Raw genomic sequence first — 7,480 nt, forward strand, 5'->3', positions numbered from 1 at the left:
ACAAGTTTTCCTGATGAGTAGTTTCACCTATGCCACTTTCAGGCTTGTGAATTGGGGAGAAACCTAGTTGTCTGTACGAAATGGTGGGTGAAATGAAGTGATGGTGTTGTAAATTCCATTCTGTTTACGTGCAGTTAAGTAGTGAACCCGCTGTACGCATTTCTCCCTGCTTACCTCAACCATCACTATTTTTTTGATGTTTATTTATTTTGAGAGAGGGAGAGAGAACAAGCGGGGGAGAGGGGCAGAGAGAGAAGGAGAGAGAGAGAGGATCCCAAGCAGGCTCTGCACCACCAGTGCAGAGCCGGATGCAGGACTGGGACCCACCAACGCTGAGATCATGACCTGAGCCCAAGTCAAGAGTCAGAGGCTCAACCGACTGAGCCACCCAGGTGCCCCTCAACCGTCACTATTTTACATCTCCACGTTCAAAAGCTAAGTCCCACGGCTCCTTTATGGTCGACGTTGATTCTTGTACTTTCGAGGCTCTCATACCCACCAAATGCCCTATTCTTCAGGAGGACTGACTGTTTTGTCTTCTGGGCTTCTACTCCATGAAACGTCAGAGTGACTTCTTGTACGATACTTCACAGAGCAGACCATCCCATGCACAATTACACGTCTTGACAGGACTTTTCACTCGTGGTATTTGGATTCACCGTTGCAAACATTCTGCCTTCTTGGTTTTCTGTCTCGCAAGGACTGAAATTACCAGGGGTGGGGAGGATAGTTTCAGCATCTGTTTCAAGAGATCCATGCCAGGATTTCCTTTGCACACCAGGAACTGGAGCTCGGAGCACCTCTCTGCTCCAAGCCCAGTTCTCGGTTCTCAGTTCTCCTGCCTTACGCCAGGATGTCCCACGGTAGGTGTAGACAGGAAGGACAAAGAGAAAGTCAATCACTCGGTCTGAGGGTTCCCCTCCACCCCCCATAGCCTCTCTTCCCCAGATCAAAGGCCTGGCCTGCTGGGTAGAAAGTTTCTGCAGCTTGTTTCAATCAAGGGGTTTCTAGCAGCACAGTTAACGCTTCACTCTCCGGTGTGCTCTTGGGATACAGGAAAATGCCACTGTAATTATCGTACAGCGCTGTAACTCCTTGTTTACATTTTGCAAATGTGCAGTTTGCTCAGCCCCTTTCTGTGTGTGTGTAGTGACAGCATGGGGTGCTGAGGACACGTGAGGCATTTTAGGGCACGGGCTCTTTCACAGGAGCCCCGGGGACTTGAGGCGCCCGGAGTGACCAGCATTTCTGCCTCCGCGGGCGCGGTATTAACATCCTACCCTGTATTTCCATCAAGCCGGAGTCTAATTAACGTGTTCTTTTCATGCGACCGGGTCTGCAAATGAATAAACAGACACGTTAATTACTCTGGCTGAGTCCACTGGGAAACGTGCTTCATGTTGGGCGACAGGGTGTTAAGTATTTGCCATAACAGAGGATAAACACGGTACACAAAACCATATCCATCTGTGTTACCAGAGCATAAAACAGGGTTTGGAAACCAAGGCACAGCACACACAGGCATCCCATCACCCTCCGCGCAGTGGCGGCATGGCTAGAGACAGACAGACTCCCTTACTCTTCTGAAGGTTGTGAGGACTCACATCTAAGTCTTTAACACGCGGAAGACTGAACCAGCCAAGAAAGTGCTAAGCACGCGGTAGGCACCAGCGGTGGTGCCTCGGAATCGTCTCGGGACACGTAAAGCAACACCCTCTAAGTGAACTGGAGTCACCAAGGCTGGAAGTCTGACCCGTACTTCTCGAGAGGCTTCCAGGAACTTCTCTCGTGTCTAGAAACCGCTGTGTGCCAAGAGTTGAGCAGTCCGGAGGACAAATGGTAGCCGTGAAAGCTTTGTGGCTTCAGAAGGACTCTCGCTGGCTCCTAAGGAAGATACTTAGAGCCGGACAGGGCTCTTCTCATACCTCATCCCATTTGATCTTGTGACAATCTTAGGAGGTGAGGTTGTAGCCGACGATGTGGGCTCAGAGGTAACGTGACTTTTCCACGATCACGCCGCTTGTGGGAAGATCTAGAAACGGAGCCGAGGTGTTCATTCTGAATCCAGAAGCCATCTGCGCCGTAGCATAGGGCAGGTGGCCAGGAGGACGTCTGAGGCTGGGGACAGAGAGCGAGAAAAGAGCACGCAATGTAACAGTAAGGAGCCTGTGCTCCCCAGATCTTTCCAGGCCCTCGTGCCGTCTGCCAGGTGACCTTGCAGTGCGTGAAAGGGTTGGACTATACGTGTCAGCCGTCCTGAGGACTTTTATAAAAGGTCGGCAGAGACCGCGGTGTGCAGGCCCGGAGCGAGGCCCTAAGGCAAATTACGGGCGTCCGTAGCCCTCCCGGGTGCGGCTTTTCATCAGCGATGGTGCCCCGAGCGGCCACCGTGTCTTGGAGGGTCATGGGATCACACCCGAGGGGAGACTCGGGAAACAGATCTGAACCCGGCCTGACGCCCAGCCCGCCGACCCCCAGCCCGCCACGGCCGCCCGCCAAACCGCAGCCCCCTGCGGGCCCGTAAGCGTGAGGCCAAGTGCTCGTGTGACGCACCGGGTCCCGGGCTGGGGTGTAGCAGCCATCTCGCGGCTCAGATAGAGGGCGTCTGGCCGCGTGGCCACACAGGAACGACGCAGTCAGGGCCTCCGTCTCCTTGAGGGACTCTTCACTCGCCGCGAACTCGGGAGTCACCGGTCTTTTGTTCCGCTCGTCTAACCAGCTTCTGAGCCACTACGTGTGAGGACCCCACAAGCTGACACGTCGCGAACGACCTCATCATCCAAATCTCCTTTTATTTCCAGTCCACGAATGGTCAACCGGGTCAGAAACCGCGGGGTCATCTGGTCGCCCCGCTGGCTTCTCCCCGTACCTCCGGTTCGTCACCCAGCACGACCGAGTGGTGTCCCCGGACCTCTGGTCTCTTCCAGCCTCTCGTTCCTGCCGCTGCTGCCGGCGTTCAGAGAGTAGCATCCCTCGCTTTGATGACGATCCCCGAAGAGATGGCCCCGCTCCTGCTCCCACCCTGTCCTCGCTCTGCAGGGCTGTCTTTCCAAAACACGTGGGATCGTTGTACTCCCTGGCTTAGCACGTCCTCATGACTCCAGTCCTTGCGGAGGTTGCGTCCGGACTCCTTAGCATATGGCAGAGCGCGGTCCTCATGGTGGAACTCGCTCTGGGCCCACACACTGTGCGACGCTGGGGCCCGATTCCTGGCCTGTTTGCCCCGTGTGTGTGTGCGGCTCATCTTTCCTCTCACCCTGCTCTCCACTCACACCCGCCAGACCCATCTCTCGCTCGCTAAGATGCCCTTCCTGGCACCTGTCCCGCTGTGCTCGGGGAAGAGTTCTCCATTTAGAATCAAATCCCCCCCCCCCCCCCTCCAAGCCCCTCCAGTCAGCCTGGCAGACCGTCCAGAATTTCAGAACCTCAGCCCACATCACCACCATCTCTCGGTGAAGCCTCCCCTTCCCCACAATACCTGGTCTCCCTTTGGTGTGGCCCGCTGGACTCTCTCCGCCTCTGTCTTTACGTGGTCCTCTCCCCTCCTCGCGTGTCAGTCCCTCCCAAGAGGACTGGCTTCCCCGTACCCATCTTGTGCTGCGCCCTGCATCCACCAGATGATTAGTTGAGGGAAAGCGGTGAGCGCGAGCTCCGTTTGCCAATCTGTGAAATGGCAGTTTCGTCGTGGCCTCGTGGCCTCGGGGACTCTTTTCTGCCTTGGGCGTACCAACTCACCGGTAGGTGGCGCTGAGACACGTGAATTGAGGTTTCCCGGGTCTCCCAGCCCCGCATCTGGAGTGCAGGTAGTCAGGATTAACTAGAAACCCAAATCCGACTCGTCAAATCTCCCCCTGAGAGGTGATAATCCATGCGGCCCCCGTGGCACGGGAGGGACTGAGGAGAGGCTCTTTGGTGCGGCTTCGTAAAGAGGGAGGTGCGCTTTCCTTCCTGCTGTCCTCACCTCGAGGGGCCTCTGTAGAGTTAGGGGCCCTCAGACACTTGGATCTGGGGCATCATCTGACTCAGTCCCCCAGAGTCCGAGGTCAGAGGGTCGCTGTCCTATTTGGTCAAGAGCATAACTTTGGAGCTGACCTGGCCTGGGTCTGAATGCCTGCGCTGCCTCTTCCTTGGTGGATGACTCTGGGATGTTAGCTTTCCTGAGCCGCCTCTGGATTAGGCACCAATAGAGACCATATAGAAAGAGAGAGAGAGAGACCCTATAGGAGATAGATATATCTATACATATAGATATATAAATATATATATTATATATAGATAATACAAAAATTTTAAAGCTCCCCTCATATATATATATATATATATATATATATATATATATATATATGGTATGTGGGTATATATCCATATACCTCCCTCCCCATATATATACTGAGAGAGAGAGAGATGGAGAGAGTAGAGATTGGAAAAGTTGGGCTCCCGGGACTAGGGGTTGGCATATCTGAAACGATTTGCACCACAAAGCACATTTCTAGGGCCAGCCCGAGACTTGAGTGAGTTTTCACTGTAATTGGGCATGTTCCTTCTCTGACAGTCTCCTTTCTCAGGCTCCCCTTGGCTCTCTTGCAGCCTGGGTTCTTCTGAGGCGCCTTTCCTGGTGTCCAGAGCTTGGTGGGTTTTACTGTTGGAGTTTTAGCTGCTCGGTGGGTCAGGTTGCTGCTCCGTTTTGACTGCCCTCTAAAAACTGCCTGCCTTTGTTTGGCTGGGGTCATTGCGTTCTGTATTTTGTCCTAAACGTGTAACTGTTACCGTTTGGAAGGTCAGTTTGGTAGGAGCATTCTCTTTCATCATGGAAGCTGACCCCTCCTCCTCCAAAACAGTTCAGCTTTTGTATCATTAACTAGAGTTCCATGTGTATTTCAAGTTTTTGGTTTTTGGTTTTGTTTTCTTAGGGGGTAGGGAGTAAAATTTAATTACAATGAAAAACCTACGTGTACCATTTCTTATACATTTGGGGGGGGGGGCGTAGTGTACGTGTCCTCTATTTCTTAAAGAAATACTCACTTTTAAATTTGTCTGTTTAAAAACTGAAAACTCCTGCTTTTCTTCCTCCTCTTCCTCGAGGGGTTTGGGTTGAAGCTCTAATGGCAGCCTTCCATCAGGGTGTTTACGTTAAGCCACTCAACGTTATCTGCTGATGAATCACTTAGCACGGGGCTACTGGCTTCCTGTTTCCCACCTGACAGTGGTCGGCTCTCAGAATCTTCTTTTTCCCTTTCAAGGTAATCGTATCTGTTTCACTGCTGCTCACGTGAGCACTTTGAGACGCTCGGACCGTTATGTCGGTGGCGAGTAATTGAGCAAAATCTGTTTTCTCTTTGCTTTGAGGACACCAGCTCTCACCAGACAACCCGATCGATGCCCCACGCTGAGAAACTCCTACGTCAGAGTTAGTGGGAATCTTTCTTCAATTGTTTTCCAGTCTCTTACCACGCACGGCTAAGTGACTAGACCTAACCGTTGCAGAATGAATCAAAACTACTGCTGCAGTGTTCTCCCTTCCCTCACTCCACCCACTTACTTAGGCACCGCAGTCTTGTTTTGTGTTTTTAATGTTTGTTTATTTTTGAGAGAAAGAGACAGAGTGCGAGCAGGGGAAGGGCAGACACACACACACACACACACACACACACACACACACAGAATCCAAAGCAGGCCCCAGGCTCTGAGCTGTCTGCACAGAGCCCAACGCGGGGCTTGAACCCACAAACCATGAGATCAGGCCCGAAGCCGAAGTCAGATACTTCACCGACTGAGCCACCCAGGCGCCCCCTGGCACAGCAGAGTCTTGAGCTGGCTCTTTATCCTCCCCGAATCCCACGGAGGTCTGTCTGTTGGTTTCTCCCGTGAGCTGGAGGACTTTGTTATGGGATAACTGCTGGTTCCCTTGGTTTTTGACATGAATCTAGCACTCTCCCCCTCACTCCGTCTTCTCCCCTCAAGCAGGGACCTTCATAAGCGCTGGAGGCAGGATATTATGTCGTTGTTCTTGTTTATTGATTCTCCAGTTCCCTGCGAGGTGTGGACTCTTCAGGGAGGAGGGCACTGGTGGAAAATCGGGAGTCTGCGGAGCCTGTACCACTGCGGACCCGGGGCGTGGCCTTGCCCCTCCCCATCTAGGCTCCCCAAGAGCACAGCCCCTCCCCTCCTCCACAGCTGTGTAACTTTCTAGAATTTAGTCGTTTGTGGGATACTTGGGTTGATTTTCTGTAAGGCCAGCAGGAGGGAGACTGGCGTGACCACGGTCGGGAAACCGAGCTCTGACCAGCGGCCGTTGGTCACAAATGGAATGTCTGGTAGAAACGAATGAGAGCCTCAAGTCACCTGTAAATGGGGATAAAAATTTGTATGTGGCACACAATATAGCATATTTAAATTTTTATTGATAATTTGAATGTATTAGTCTTCTTAAAATTTATTAAAATGTGGATTACAATTTTAAAACAATATAGATAATACAAAAATTTTAAAGCTCCCCAAATTCTGCATTAAAAAGTGATTCCTGGGTGCCTGGGTGGCTCAGTCAGTGAAACATGTGACTTTGGCTAGGGTCATGATTTCACGGTTCATGACTTCGAGCCCTGCATTGGGCTCTGGCCTGTCAGTGCCGAGCCTGCTTGGGATTCTCTCCGCCCCCCCCGCCCCCTCTCTCTGCCCCTCCCCCACTTATGCATGTTTTCTCTCCCTCTCTCAAAATAAATAACACAAACTTAAAAAAAGGTTATCCCCCACCCTTGTTTTCCTTCCAAAGTAATTAATTTGTTACCTGCTGTATCACAGGATAAGTGTTACTAGTGTTAATAGCTGCTATTTATCAGGGACTCACTTTGTGGCAGAACGGTGCCTTATAACATCCCTACGTATTCACCCTGTTCGGTAGACAGCCTTAACCCTGTTTTGGGGGGCAAGAAGCAGGCTCAGAGGGATAGAACATTTGCCTGGCAATACATGCCCTAAAAGGAGAGAATCCAGACTTTAAATAATTTTTTTTAATGTTTATTTTTGAAAGAGAGAGAGAGAGCGCAAGCAGGGGAGGGGCAGAGAGAGAGGGAGACACAGAATCTAAAGCAGGCTCCGGGCTCTGAGCTCTCAGCTGTCAGCACAGAGCCCAACGCGGGGCTTGAACCCAAGAACTGTGAGATCATGACGGGAGCCGAAGTCGGACGCTTAACCAACTGAGCCACCCAGGCGCCCCAGAGAGAGTCCAGATTTTAAAAACCCAAGCGATCCCATGTTTGTAGATTGCCTAGACCAATCAATATTAACTCATCCGACCCACACACCTGAGGCCTTTCCACCAGGAGCTGGGCAGACAAGCTCCCTGGGAGAGAATGAGGGAGGGCGTTTTTATATCCATACAGCCATCGGACAACGCTGGTAAAAATACCAGCAGCAGGTGCCAGGCCGAGTCGGCTAAGTTCTTGCCATGGATCATTTTATGTATTAATTTATTTCTTTTTAG

Source organism: Panthera onca, chromosome E2 (genome assembly GCF_046562875.1).
Source record: "Panthera onca isolate mPanOnc1 chromosome E2, mPanOnc1 haplotype 2, whole genome shotgun sequence".
Taxonomy (NCBI): Eukaryota; Metazoa; Chordata; class Mammalia; order Carnivora; family Felidae; genus Panthera; species Panthera onca.